At 49.2% G+C, this 15,261-nt stretch overlaps 1 long non-coding RNA gene and 1 pseudogene across 1 annotated transcript; both read left to right on the top strand.

Moving 5' to 3' along the window:
* Positions 1-460: 460 nt before the first annotated feature.
* LOC134731559 (uncharacterized) lies at positions 461-3,198 on the top strand. The gene is made up of 3 exons (XR_010113956.1): positions 461-860; positions 1,339-1,504; positions 2,324-3,198. It is a non-coding gene; the product is annotated as an uncharacterized lncRNA (long non-coding RNA).
* A 4,004-nt stretch (positions 3,199-7,202) lies between these two features.
* LOC129491665 (dnaJ homolog subfamily C member 5-like) lies at positions 7,203-12,859 on the top strand (annotated as a pseudogene).
* Positions 12,860-15,261: the final 2,402 nt, after the last annotated feature.

The following is a 15,261-nucleotide window of genomic DNA, read 5'->3' as shown; positions in this document are numbered from 1 at the left end:
AGTGATGTTTTTCTTTATGTTTTTCAGGTTTTTACGAATGTGCTGCTCTGAGAACCATAAGTTGTTTTTATGAAGATGGTTCAGATAGGGAAACTGAGGCATGGCGGTTTGGCAGGAAGACTTTCTGGCTCCAAACACACAACTCTGCCTGCCCTGCCCTGCAAGAACCTGAGCAGATGCGGTCGATCATCCCCAGAGATGCCCTGCCTCCTGGTTCATTGCTGACTGTGGTTTAAGGCTCAAGGCGGTGACCAGCACGTAACAACACAATCTGCCCCTGCAGACTGCCAGGCAGCTGCATCTCCCAGCTCCAGAGGCCAGCTGTTAGGGAGGAGCCCCAGAGGCAGACGTGTTCTTAAGCGATAGCAGCCCACCCAGGCCCAATCTCTTCGGCCTCCCTGATCTACTTCCCTGACAAGCGTGTCTGGAACAAAATACAACAGAAACAAAAACAGAGGTAAGTGAGGAAAGCAAAGGGAAATGAGAATGAGAGAAAAGTGTTTTCTAGATAAAGCAGTTGGATTTGATGGGTGAGCCAGGAGACCAGCAGCAGGGAGGGTGGGTGGTCCAATGGGCAGAGCTATGGCTAGGCAGTGAAGAGTCGAGAGCCCCTGTTTCACCCACAGTCCATGACTGTAGGATCCAAGGCATGACCCTTTCCCAGAGCAGTGCCCCTTTAAGAGAGGGAAATGTGATCAAAAGGGTAAGAAGGGTCCCTTGCTCCTGGAGGGGAACTGCTGGCCCGTCTGCCTGATAGCCACTGGAAGGAGGCCTTGGTTAGGCCTTCCCACTGACACCCACTGGGACGCGATGGCAGAGCAGTTGGTGCTCTTGTCAACTTGCTGCTTCCAGATTTTCAGGTAAGGAAATAGCCCCCGTTTTCAGTGCCACAGAGCAAGGCTTCAGGCCAGATCAGCAGCCTCCATCCTGTCTCTGTGTATGGGAACACAGCCAGGCTTGGACTTGGGTGTGGTTGGCTGTGAGTAGCTCGATGGCCCATGACTGGACCTTCTACAGACCCACACAGCACAGGACAGTCACAGAACTGTGTCCACTGACCTAGGAGCGAAATGGACTTTGGGGATCTTTGTTTTTCCTAGGTGGAAGAGAACCAAAAAAGTATCAGTGGTTTATTGCCATGGAAATTTTACATACAACCCTGGCAGCTCTAAACATTTCCCAAGTCAGTTTGAAGGTAGTTTCTTACCCTTTGGACTTGGGAAGTCTCTAGCAGTGATTTCAAGGCAAGAATATGGAATGAGAGCAACACTGAAAATTTGGAGAGTAGGAAAGAATAATTCACTCCTATTCCCTGTCTTACTGACTTTTGTTTTGTAGGTTGCTATTAAAACCCCACCAAACCCTGCCACTGGCATACGTGGGGCTTTGTGGATTAATTCAGATTTAAGGTGCGCCCCTCTGGGCCTAGCACTGGAGGTGAAAACAGCAGAAGAATAAAAGTTGGTCTTGGGGTCCCCAGATTCAGAGGGAGTGACCAGAACAGGTAAGGTGACAGATTCTAAACCAAATTATGTGATACAGATAATGAATGGTATGCTTATTCCAAATTAGCACCAACCCCAAACAAAACAGATAAACTGAACCCTAAAATGCACCCCGTCTGTTCGCACTGGCCTAGGCTAATAATAAATGTTCCGCAGGAGTGGTCTTCGGTCTAAGAAAACAGGAACCGTAGGGTGGCCATCCCATACCATGCCTGGACATTCTGGGAGTACATTAATATCAACCTATACACAATAGCACCTGGGCCTTTTAAAAATGTTTCTGGCAGTATTTACATATGTCTTGGACAGTGGATAATACAGAGGGGAGAAGATATTTACTGGGACCCAAGATTAACTTCAGTGGCATCGAAGCTGCTTCTAGCAGGGTTCAACTGCAGGTTGCAGATTAACCCAAGGATCCACCCCTAATTTGCAGTGTATTCTCTTAATTGACTTAACGTTTCTTTCTCACATTTTCTACTCCCCCATTACTGATGTCTGCAAATGTTCTTCCAATTCCAAGTCAGCGTTACTCAACAAAAACTCATAATTTATATTCTATGTTTTATATTTACATTTGTATTCTGCATATATTGTAATTCCAGAGGTGTAGCAGCTGATACTTCTTTTTGTTTGTTTTTGTTTTTTGGGACAGGGTCTCACTCTGTCACCTACGTTAGAGTGCAGTAGTGCAATCATGGCTCACTGCAACCTCTACCTCCCGAGCTCAAGTGATTCTCCCACCTCAGCCTCCCAAGTAGCTGAGACCATAGGTGCATGTCACCATACCTGACTAATTTTTTAAAAATTTGTTGTAGTGACAGAGTCTCACTCTGTTGCCCAGGCTGGCCTTGAACTCATTGACTCAATTGATCCTCCTGCCTCATCCTCCCAAAGTTCTGGGATTATAGGGGTGAGCCACCACACCCGGCCAAGATACTTCTTTAAGTCCCAGCATGGTGCCTCAGCAAAGCTCAGCGGTCCTGTCATCAGCAAAAGAAGGGTAAACACCATTCTCAGGATCTACTGATTGTGCTCTACCATTTAACCAACTATTAAATGAAGTCCGGTGAAAACTTTCATAGGCATATTGGAAAGCAGGTGGATCAAAATCTAGTGATAGCCATGACTTGCACCTTAGCCTGTGTCAATTAGATTTTTGGAATACATTGTTCAAACCCATGTTCATGGGCACAAAGTTTACAATCAAAACAGTCATTATTATAAATAGTAAATTGTGTAGTCAGTGGTAATTTAAACAAAATAATATGTATAGTAAACATCGTTTTCAAGAACAAAAATTACCCAAAGAGCACAAATACATTCAATAAATCTTTTGAGGCTGAAACCCACATGCTAACTCTTTTTGGGAGAATAATGAGAAAAACTTTCTTTCCATCTACACACCAGGTCCCATAGCTAATAGTTGATACGTTTGCCTTGTTACAAAACTTAGAATGATAAGTGATATATATATATATATAATGCATATGAAGTCGATAAATTATATTTTGTGCCCAAAAGATATATATATTTGTACATATACATCTCTACTCAAGACAGAAATATATGACTGAATAATTCTTCAACAGAATGGAATTGACCACAAAGGTGATACCAATTAATTTACGAATTTTTTCCACTTTGCTAAGAATATTAGTGCTTGTCGCATGTATTAAAGTATATTTCCTTCACTGATGCATTGAATAGTAGTAGACATTTGGTATAGAGATTTTAAATTTCTTACTTTCAAATACTGTACATGAACAAAACCTTCATATCTCCAATAAAAAGTAGGCTTGCAGGCCGGGCAAGGTGGCTCACGCCTGTAATCCCAGAATTTTGGGAGGCCGAGGTGGGCGGATCACCTGAGGTCACGAGTTCAAGACCAGCCTGGCCAACATGGTGAAACCCCATCTCTACTAAAAATACAAAAAATTAGCCGAGCGTTGGTGCGCGCCTGTAGGCCCAGCCATTCGGAAGGTTGAGGCAGGAGAATTGCTTGAACCCAGGAGGCGGAGGTTGCAGCGAGCCAAAATCACACCACTGCACTCCAACTCCAGCCTGGGTGGCAGAGGGAGACTCTGTCTTAACAACAACAACAAAAAATTAGGTTTGCAAAGCCTGACCTGACCTAGTATAGCTTTGGCTTTAATGAGCAACAAGATACATTTTAATTCAAATAACCAAGCTCCAGCCTAAGAACAATCATGGCTTCTGCTTACAGTGAATTACTGGATGTTATTTACATACAAAAGGATACATTTAAGCGCTTTAAATAGTTTAATCCCCTGGGTAGGTAAATCGTACTTATATTGGTTTCTTATGGCTACCCTAACAAATTAGCACAAACTGGGGGCTTAAAATAACAAACTGATTCTCTTACTGGAGTTCTGGAGGCCGGAGGTCTGAAATCAGTTTCACTGAGCAGAAATCAACCACCCAGATGATTGCTTCCTGGGACTCCAGGGGGGAGTGTTTCCTTTTTCTCCTAGTTTCCGGAGCCACCTGGACTCCAGCCATGCCTGCCATCACTGCAACCTCTTGCTTTCATTCTCTCACCTCTTACTTCCTCCTTCACCTTCTTGCCTCCCTCTTATAAAGACCCTTGTGATTACCTTTAGAACCTACCCAAACAATCCAGGATAGTCCCCCATCTCAAGAGTTTTAATTTAGTCACACCTGCAAGTCCTTATTGCCATATAAAGTAACAGACACAGGTTCCAGGGATTAGCATGAGACCATCTTTGGAGGGAGGCATTATTCAGCCTGCCCCAGTGCTCATCTGATCTTATTTGCAGTGCGCACTGACAAAGGCCTTCTTTTAGAGATAGCACAAAGATAAACTTCAGAATGGGGAGCCCTGATCGTGAAAAAGGTGCTGGATGAACGATAAGGAAGCCGGAGTTCAAGTCCTGCTCTTCCACGGCTCCAGGGTGTAGTGGTTAAGAATACATGGACCCGTTTTGAAATCCCAGATCTGACTCATTAACTGAGTGACCTTGGGCAAGTTGCTTTACTCATCTGAGGAGTAATAAAACCTCCCGGGCGGGGCTGTCCCCGAGATTATAAATGGTTTACTCTATGCAAAATACCCGGCACAGTAAGTGTTTTAAGAAATGACTGCCCTTCCCACCCCCCATCTCAGGTATGAAGTCATGCTTGTCAGCTTTTTTTTAACTTTATAAAAGCTGAGAGCCTCTCACACATATAAATTTATGCTGTTATAAGAGACAAGGTGAGTGTAGCCCGCCCTCCTATTGTTTCTGTCCTAAGCTGGGAGGAGAACAGGGTTTTGGATATAGAAAGCCCTGGGTCTACCAGATCTTTAGCTGGAGTGGAGACTGAAAGTTCATGTAGAGAATGACTTTGGGTATAAAGCGATAAAAGAGGGAAAAGAAGATGAAAGAAAAGAGATAATATGGGATCATGGGACTTAGGAAGATAGGAAGGGTCATTTGAGTTCACCTCTATCACCTGGGTATTATACTGTGTCCGGAATTGGTTCCTGCCAGTGGGTTCATGGTCTCACTGACTTCAAGAATGGAGCCGTGGACCTTCACTGCGAGTGTTACAGCTCTTAATGATGGCACGGACCCAAAGAGTGAGCAGTAGCAAGGTTTATTGTGAAGAGTGAAAGAACAAAGCTTCCACAGCATGGAAGGGGACCCCCGAGCAGGTTGCCACTGTTGGCTGGGCAGGGGGTGGCCAACTTTTATTCTCTTATTTGTCCCCTCCCATGTTCCACTTGTGTCCTATCAGAATGCCCTTTTCTCAATCCTCCCCTAGAGTGGCTACTTTTAGAATCCTTCTGATTGGTGCATTTTACAATCCTTTTGCTAGCTACAGAGCACTGATTGGTGTGTTTTACAGAGCACTGATTGGTGCATTTTACAATCCTCTTGCTAGCTACAGAGCGCTGATTGGTGCATTTTACAATCCTCTTGTAAGAGAGAAAGTTCTCCAAGTCCCCACTCGACCTAGGAAATCCAGCTGGCTTCACCTCTCAATACCATGCTATATGGATGTCTGTTCCTCAAGTGACAGAGAATGTCTTCACCTATAGAATTTAGGTAAAGATTTTTATCATGAACAGACCTTTTTTGGTGGAAAAAAAATATATGAATTTCAATGTCCCTATCTGTGAAATGGACATTATGAAGCATGTCCCATCTTGCTCCAATTACATACAAATCAAGGTAATGTTTGTGAAGTGTTGTGGAAGTGGTTTTATGCTGTGCACATTTAAGCCGGCACCATAACCAATTATTGTTATGAAACATGGCAAGGAGGAGCAGTGACATTCATCCAACTTCAAAACACACTCATCCTGGATCAGCAGGCCTGTGTCAGCCTGGAAGAAACAGGCAATACAGCTAAGAACAGGACTTTGCAACAACAGAAGGCAAAAAACAACTCTAGATCTCCTCTCTGTGTAGCCAATACAAATGCCTCCTTCTTTAGGACACACTGCGAGCTGTGTGTTCATCTGCATCCAGCTGCCTTGAAGGAAAAACAGCCTGACAGATGAAGCCCATCCTCCAACCCCCAACCTCTTGGTGTCTGTTTCAGTCACTCTTCCAAACCTGAACACTGTCTCCTGTTTCTAAGGAGAATGGCTTAGAAATGGCTCATGGGAGCCTGGTCGCTCCCAGGGTACCCCGCAGCACCCTGGCAGCGAAAGGATCACAATCAACCAATTTGCTTCTCCTTGAGTGCCCAAGAATCAAGGGAAATCCACACCAGGATGACGCCCTCAGGGCTTTGTCAGGCACAACAGCATTGAGAAGTCAGTGAGTCTCTTTCGCAACTCACAGGGCTCCCAGGGCTTGCTCTTGGGTGTTGAGTCCTATTCTTAGCACACAACGATTTTCTCCTATGGGTCAAATCTCGGTTTGGTTTTCTTTTCTGGCTTTGCTCCAGTTACTTTCTGGGACAGTCTTAATCCCGGGGCCTCCGTTTCTCCACTTTCCCATTAACAGGGGTATGCTCCCTTGATCACAGGCAAGTATGATTTGTTTACGTACAATCTTCTAGGACAACCCCCTCATTTTGCAGGCAAGGAAACTGAGATCCGGAGAAGGGCAGTGGCTTGGCAGCGCTCACACAGGGGATGTGTGCGAAGCTAAGTGTCTGACTCCAGCTCTGTAGCCATCAAATGCAAATCGAATCATCTCAGCACCGTCTGGCTTCTTCCCTCACTGCTCTGCGGGTGTTTGTCTTGTCTCCTCAGCCAGCTCGTCAGCTCCTCTTGGGCAGAGGCCGTGGCTTGGCCTTCTTTCATGTCCCCTCAAGTGCCCAGGCCCATGGTGGGATTCTGTGGTCACTTGCTGATTGGGAGGGCTGACTGACGGAATGAAGAACTGGTGGATTTGAGTTGGGAAGATGCCAGAGTGATCCAGGTCTTGAAGCAGGCCCACATGGGCAGGTGTGGGTGGGGGCTCTGGCCAGCCGCTTACCAGCTGGGTGGCCTTGGAGAAGTTTCTCAATTTCTCCAAGGCTCAATTTCCCCAACTATAAAATGGGCATGACATACCCAATCCACGTGGTTTGACAATGTAATAAGATACCACATGCCTGACATGCTTCATCAATATTAAATTATTTTTGTTGTAGTTATTTTTGCAATGGGGGGGTAGGCTTACTGGGCACCAAGATGGGGCAGGAAAAGAAACAATGAAAACATAATGGAAAGACATGGTAAAGCACAGGGACACCACGCTGGCCACCACCCCTGAGACTGGAGAGCACCGTGGGACTGCTGTAGGTCCTGGTGGTTCTGAAGGAGAAGGTGAGGCAGACAGAGGAGGAAGAAAGCAATGCAGAAAGCCTTAAGCTCCTTCACCTGTAATTAGTCTGTGAACTCCACCCTGGCACCAAGGTGAAATGGGCGGGGCCACTACTCCCATTTCCTCCCACACCCTCCTGCACGCAGATTGCCCCTTCAGGCAACTCCAAGGCAATAGTGTTTGCCTTGACCGGGCTTTGCTGCATACCTCTAGAGTGACTTCCAGGCCACAGACCCCTCCCAGCAATTGATGCTACCCTGGAAGCTGGCTCCTCCAGGACGCCCAGATCATAACTCGCTACCAGCTCACCAAGATTCAGCTGGGCCAAGGAGATAAGAAGGCCCATGCGAGCCACTGGTGTGGGGCAGGCCACTCTGCTGGGTGGAAACTGGGTGGGCCACCAAGCTGAAGAGATGTTGACAAGCTATGGGGGCAGAATTCTCCTCTCACCCCTGGAAAAAAAATAATGGCAGAGGGATAAAATGGTTGCAAGGTACTTTTAAGAAATCCTCTCCCAGGGGTCAACAACCGAGGTGCTAATGCTTAGGTGAGCTCAGAAAACAGCTTCTGGCCACGTGGCCCTGGCTGACAGGTGAGGTTTGGCAGGTGTTTCTTCCAACTCCTGAAGCAGGCTCCCTTCCAGGTGTTAATCCTGTGCCTTCTACCTGCACTCAGTGAGCCTCTGCTTATCCCTGATAATAAGCAGTGAGATAATGATCACACTGGAGGCGTCTGACATTTTAATAGAGGCAGAATAAAGAGGAAACCAGTAGGAGTGAGGAAATTGGCTTTGGGATCCAGAAGCCTTGGTTTTGGGTTCCAGGGACCACTTTTCCCTGGACTTTGCACATGAGACTCTGCAGTAAGGGGGCAGATAATACAATTCATTTCAATAATTTAACACCAAAATGTTCTTCTCTAAGAAATGTGCAGGGCGGCTGGGCCCAGGGGCTCATGCCTGTAATCCCAGCACTTTGGGAGGCTGAGGCAGGTGGATCACCTGAGGTCAGGTAGAGAACCCTGTAGAGAACCAACCAGTAGAGAACCAGCAGAGAACCCTGTCTCTACTAAAAAAAAAAAAAATATACAAAAATTAGCCAGGGGTAGTGGTGGATGCTTGTAATCCCAGCTACTCGGAAGGCTGAGGCAGGAGAATTGCTTGAACCCAAGTGGTGAAGGTTGTAGTGAGCAGAGATCGCGCCAGTGCACTCCACCCTGGGCAACAGAGCAAGACTCCATTGAAAGAAAGGAAAGAAAGAAAGGAAAGGAAGGGAGGGAAGGGAAGGAAGGGAGAAAGGGAGAAAGAGAGGCAGGAAGGGAGGGAAGGAGGCAGGCAGGAAGGAAGGTGGGTCCAGGGCATGTTCTAGGCTTTGCTTCTTCCATTCTCAGACCTCTCCTGGGAGTTTCAGGGAATTCACTTTGGCCAGTTGACTTTGATTGAGTACATCCTATGTCCCTAGCAGTGCGCCTGGTGTTAGGGACATGACCCGGAATACAATCCATTCCCCACCCTTAAGAAGCTTTCAATCTAGTGGTAGAGAAAATAATCATATCTATTTTACAGATGAAGAAACTGAAACTTTAAGATTCTGATATCATTAAAATATTCATGTTTTTTCTTTCATTTATTTAGAAAATTTTCATTGAGTCCACGTGATGTGCCAGGCACTCCTTGAGGTGCCACAGGCTGATACAGGGAAAAGTCGGGCACCTTCTGCCCACATGAGGCACCTATACAGACAACAACAAATATGTATTTTGTGCCCAGAAGCTTTATGACTTTTGTCCAAGTCACTTCAATTTCATCCTTTAAATGCCATTCAGTGGATAATGAGAAGCTATAATTGGAGTGTGTATGTGAAATACACACACACACACACACACACACACACACACACACGATACTGAAACTGCTGCCCCAGATCTCAGGGAGGTATGGGAAGAAGGGTACCTGGAGAATGATGGCTGGAGAATGATGTAAGAAAGTCATGTCCAAGCCAGGCGCAGTGGCTCATGCTGGTAATCCCAGCACTTTGAGAGACTGAGGCAGGCAGATCACTTGAGGTCAGGGGTTTGAGACCAGCCTGGCCAACATGGCGAAACCCCATCTCTACTAAAAATAAAAAATTAGGCCCAGCGCAGTGACTCACGCCTATAATCCTAGCACTTTGGGAGGCCGAGGCGGGCTGATCACGAGGTTAAGAGATCGAGACCATCCTGGCCAACTTGGTGAAACCCCGTCTCTACTAAAAATACAAAGCTTAGCTGGGTGTGGTGGTGCGTGCCTGTAGTCCCAGCTACTCGAGAGGCTGAGGCAGGAGAATCGCTTGAGCCCAGGAGGCAGAGGTTGCAGTGAGCCGAGATTGCACCACTGCACTCCAGGCTGGCGACAGAGCGAGACTCCATTTCAAAAAAAAAACAAAAACAGGCCAGGCGCGGTGGCTCACGCCTGTAATCCCAACACTTTGGGAGGCCAGGGCGGGCGGATCATCTGAGGTCAGGAGTTTGAGACCAGCCTGACCAACATGGAGAAACCCCATCTCTACTAAAAATACAAAATTAGCTGGGCATGGTGGCGCATGCCTGTAATTCCGGCTACTCAGGAAGGCTGAGGCAGGAGAATTGCTTGAACCCCGGAGGTGGAGGTTGTGGTGAGCCGAGATCACGCCACTGCACTCTAGCCTGGGCAACAAGAGCAAAACTCAGTCTCAAAACAAAAACAAAAACAAAACAAAAATTAGCCAGGCATGGTGGCGCATGCCAGTAATCCCAGCTACTCAGGAGGCTGAGGCAGGAGAATTGCTTGAACCTGGGAGGCAGAGGTTGCAATGAGCCGAGATCGAGATCACACCACTGCATTCCAGCCTGGGGGGGGAAAAAAGTCATGTCCAGCTTAAATAATGGGCTGGTTCCTGCAGGAGGAGAAGACAGCATTACAGGCTAGAGTTCAAGTGGAGGGTTAAGACATCAAGACAGGGTTAACATCAAGGACTTGGTCAGTTAGATCGCCAGTAACTGTCAATGTGATCTGGAAGAAATCAATTTATCTCTAAATCTCAGCTTTCTCCTCCATAAAATGAGAACTGTGCATGTCTCATAAGGTGTGTACATACTGAACGTTGTGAAGATTCTCGGAAATGCTCTGTGTAACATGGCTGGCCTGTCATAAGAACTCGGGAAGCTATTATCACCCATCACCATCATCATTACCAAAAAAAACCGCTGACAGAAGCATTCACGGGAAAGGAATAGGAGAAGGTGGTAATGAACCTGACAGGGGACTTTTGTGGCCGGGGCAGGCTGGGGAAGAAAGTGCTGAGAGAAGGCCACTCCCTATCTTCCTGAAGATCTCCAGCAACCCTAGGAGAGACCCACATCCTGAGCTGGGCTTTCAGGGGCCCAGGCTGCATCTGGCTGGAGGGAGTTTGTTTTATGTCACAACTCGGGGCGGGGGAGCCTCTACTCTGGGGTAGGGCCTTGAGGCCCTTGAGGCCCTTGAGGCCCTTGAGGCCCTTGAATAAGGACAGCAGTTTATCAGTCCTGTCTCCACCCAACCCCAGGAAGACAGAAACTCAACTCATCAATCTCCCTTCCATAGAGCAGCTATTTTTTTTTTTTAAATAATTGCGGCGTCTCCGCTGCCGCTGCCGCTGTGGGTGCTGCACCTGCGCCCTCTGCCATCGCCGCTGCGGCCGCCACCCGGGGTCTCCAGGCTGAGGAGTGCATTGGCAGCTACCCAGGAGCGCCGCAGAGCAGGGAGCAGGAGCCATGGAGCCGGCGGGAGGGCAGGCGGACGGGCAGATTAGCCTAACAGGGCAGACCAGAGACAGCGCTCACTGTCTACCTCTGGGGAATCATTGTACCACGGTCTTGGGCTGGACAAGAATGCAACCTCAGATGACATTAAAAAGTCCTATCGGAAACTTGCCTTGAAATATCACCTCGACAAGAACCCTGACAACCCGGAGGCCGCAGACAAGTTTAAGGAGATCAACAAGGCCCACACCATCCTGACGGACACCACAAAAAGGAACATCTACGACAGCCACGGCTCGCTGGGGCTCTTCCTGGCCGAACAGTTTGGGGAAGAGAACGTGAACACCTACCTCGTGCTGTCCAGCGGGTGGGCCAAGGCCTTGTTTTGTCTTCTGCGGCCTCCTCACCTGCTGCTACTGCTGCTGCTGTCTGTGGTACTGCTTCAACCGCTGCTGTGCTGCAGGAAGTGTAAGCTCAAGGCCCCTGAGGGCGAGGAGACAGAATTCTACGTGTCCCCCGAGGCTGTAGTCTGACGAGAGGGAGGCCACAGACACACCGATCATCATACAGCCGATGATGCGGCTAGGGGCGCGTCCTGCTGGCGTCACCGGCATCACCATCATTCGCTGGTGTCCGTGCTGGGCACAGTTGGCTTGGGGTCTGTGGTTTCCTGGGCCTTGTGGCAGGGTTTCTCCCGTGGGGGAATTTGGTGTGGAAAGCATAGGAGGCCCCTTCCAAGGTTAACACCGCATCCTCCACACAGTTTCTATCCTGGGTCTCCTTGTCACATGGACTCTGCGGCTCCGGTCCTTGGAGGTGTGTCCTTTGCCCGCGTTGGGGTCGTTTGTCTGTCTTCCTGCACTTTTCCTGGCTATGAGCTGGATTGATGGGGCCAGTCTCCTGCTCCCCTGTCCTGGGGTCATTCTCCACATTCCTTCCAGCCCACCTGTCCTTTCCGTAGCCCTCTTTGGACCTTTACAACCACAGATGGTAGCACCAGCCCAATGAGCCACAGTCAGAGGAGAGTAGATCGTCCATGTGTGAGCACCCAGCCGCTGAGGACGGGAGCACTTCCAAGACCCCTCCTCCCGTGTTTGCCAGAGCTCCCATCTGCCCCACTTGCCTTTGCCCTATCATCGATGATTCAGGCAGAGCCAGATTCGTTAGGTCCCTGGAGGAAGGACTGACTGGACCAGAGTGACCCCTCTGGCTCAGGAGGGTTGGGTCCCTGGGAGGCCAACAGTCAGACCACGGAATCCACGTGTGGACCATTGGAAGTCAGTCTCTTGTCTGTCCTAGACCTTGTTGGTGGCGCCCTGGGTAGAGGAGCGGGGGAAACGGGTCTGATGTGCCTGTGCTGGCCGAGGGCTCAGAGCTGCCCCTACTCTGTGGCTCACAGGATATGCTGGGCCTGCCTTTGGCCCCATGCTGCAGACTCCAGTGGGCTTGGTTTCTGCAGAACATCCATGGTGGCCGCTGCAGAGCAGCAGAGTTCTCAGCAGAGATGAAGCTGAGGAAGAGGCTGTGTGTGATGGCTCTGGCTGGGACCAACCAGATGAGCCTCCTGAAGCCCCTTTTCCCGGCCTGCCTGCTGACTCGTGGCCCCAGTTCACTCATTGCCCTCAGCGGCCCACCCAAGGCTGTGCAGAGGCGTAGGTTGAGGTTGACCAGAAAGTTGCCAGAAGGGACATGGATGTGAGGACAAATCTGGATGTGCTTAGGAGCGGGGTGCTGGTTGAGGGCCCCCAGCTGACCCCTACTGCAGATCCCCATGTGGATGATGAGCTGGCTGCCAGCACCAGGTCCTAGGGCAGTTTTGCTTGTCTCACTCTTCTTTGGTTTTTCTCCCTAAAATGATCATGAAGACCTTTGATGAGAGGAAAGCTATGCACTGTGATATTAAATTAGAAATAATTTGTCAAAATCAGACCTCTCCTAAAAGAATAAGAAATTCATTGGCCCATCCTGAAACTCGAGGCAGCGAGACAGTGGGGTGCCTCCATGCTGCTCAACACAACAGCAAGTTCAGCCTGAGATGCCGGCTGTACTCATCCTTTGCGATTTTTGTAGATGTAGCTTAGGAAGTGAGTTATTTTTCCCCAGACTGGCCAAGAGCCAGGTTCTAAGCTTGGACCTAAAGTAGAAAGCCGCCTGTCAGGGGGCCTGGCTCAGCCTCACCAGGCCCCCTGTTGGGCCTGCACACAGCTCTGTGGCTAGAACACTCCAAGGCCCTTTGGTACCCATCGGAGTGCGCCCGTTGCCAGGTGACTTTTCAGTTACAGAGTTCAATGGACCATTTTTTAGAACCATGCAGCTCCCCGCAAAGGGTGGGGTAGGATGGGAAAGAGGAGCAGGTCTGGAGATTTGTGGAACCCAGTCCCTGCAGAATTTGTAAAACCTAAATAAATCATGGCCATGACAATTCTCACAGTGGTGATTGTGATTATAAGACCCCCAGGAAGCCCAGACACTCGGGGCCTGGAGTTCCTCCCACTGCCTGACCTGGAAGCAAAACTGTTTCCGGTGTTCTGCCCTATTGGTTTTAAGGCCTTGTCTTAATTCAGGAAAAAGAACCTCCCAGGTTTTCTCTTTTTCTTGAGTGGACTGTTTCCCTATTAATTTAAAAGAGGTGGTGAGTCCCCGGGGGCAGCTTACGCGCCTCCTTGTCCACATGCTAACTAACAGATCAGAACGCCCCCAGCACCCCTGCCTGCTGGTGGTAGTGACGGGACTCTGACTCCTCACTCTTGGGCTGTGGATGATGCTGTGAGCCACTGTGGCTCTGGGCACAGAACGTCCCATTGGACGCTGCTGCTGGGTGCTGCCAGGGGCCTGCTGGGGTCGTCGTGTTTTGAGGCATGTTCGGTTCACAAGGGGGTCCAGGCAGCACTGACTGCTTCTGACCTGCAGGAGGCATGGGAGCGGCCCCGCCGGCCCTTTCAAGGCAGTGCTGGTATGTAGATTTGTCTCCGTTCAGTGACGTGGGATTTTTTCATCTTCCTTTTGGCTTTATTTTTAAACTGCTTTAGATACTACTGCTTAGTGTTTGTGAACTTTCCTAGTTCTCTGATGTTCAGTTAATGCAGCCAGCACCCAGTGGGGACCTATTAAAAAAAGCAACTGGCGTGTGTACATGCCCAGCAGGAAGCTTCATCTCCATGTCAGCTGCTGCCATCCAGGGAAGGCCCTGGAGCCTCATGCAGTCGAGGCTGCTCTCAAGTGCTACGTGTCACCAGTGGTGGCACCCGTTGCCCTGCCGAGCCCAGGGCATTCTGTTCCGGGCGAGCCTTGTGCTGCAGGGGCACCAGCACGCAGGCTGCCCCGGGAGGGTCTGGGTGCTGCAGGCAGAGTTCAACGTGGGGCTTGTCTGCCCTCCCTTAGCTCTGGCTCAGTGCATCCTACTGTGGGGACATCTCATGAGGGGACACAAAGTGACTGATCTTACCCTTTCCTAGTATTTGGAGCTGGGAACCCGTGTGGCGCAGGACTGACCTGTGTCTGTTATTTTGGTTGTGAATCATCCTGTGGAATTGGCAAAAGCTACATTTTTACTGTCCTTACCAGCAATGGTTCACGTCGTCACATGCTGTGCGTGTGGGCTGTGGTGTGTCCGTGTGTGTACATATGTGTATATGTATATATCACGCAGCAAGTGTGTCATGCTGCTGTCCAGTGGTGAAGCAACAAGTACAATAAAAGGTGGCTCTAAAACGGCCTCTGGTTTCTTGACGAGTCGGGCAGGGACCTTCAGGAGGCTTTCCTGGCAGGTGCACAGAAGAAACCACTGAGCTCACTGTGTGCAGAGTGTGTGTGCCCAGGGCACTGCCATGGCCCCCACCGGCATTGGCCTCTGGTCTGCAGAGTCAGGTGCCCATCCTGGGGGCTCTGTGTCATGCTCACCTGACCCAGGTGTGTGTCCCGGTGTGAAATCTAGGAGGTGACTGGAAACCCTTTCCTCACTTGAAACATTAAAGACGATTTTCTAAGCAACAGATACAATCAGTGGCAAAGCTGCATCTGAAGGGCAGCCCAGGAAGGGGCCCTGTCCTGGCCCCAGAGGAGTCCACACAGCACCACCCTCCAGAAGGGTCTGGGCCCAGGGTCTTGAAGGTGGCACCTTTTGGTAGATTTTGTTTCTCTGGAAAATGAGGAAAATGTTTCAGCCAGGTGAGGGGAGGAAGTTAACACTGAAATACGTATTGTTTTTAAAA

Source organism: Symphalangus syndactylus, chromosome 10 (genome assembly GCF_028878055.3).
Source record: "Symphalangus syndactylus isolate Jambi chromosome 10, NHGRI_mSymSyn1-v2.1_pri, whole genome shotgun sequence".
NCBI lineage: Eukaryota > Metazoa > Chordata > Mammalia > Primates > Hylobatidae > Symphalangus > Symphalangus syndactylus.
This window is presented reverse-complemented; position numbering and strand designations above follow the sequence as displayed.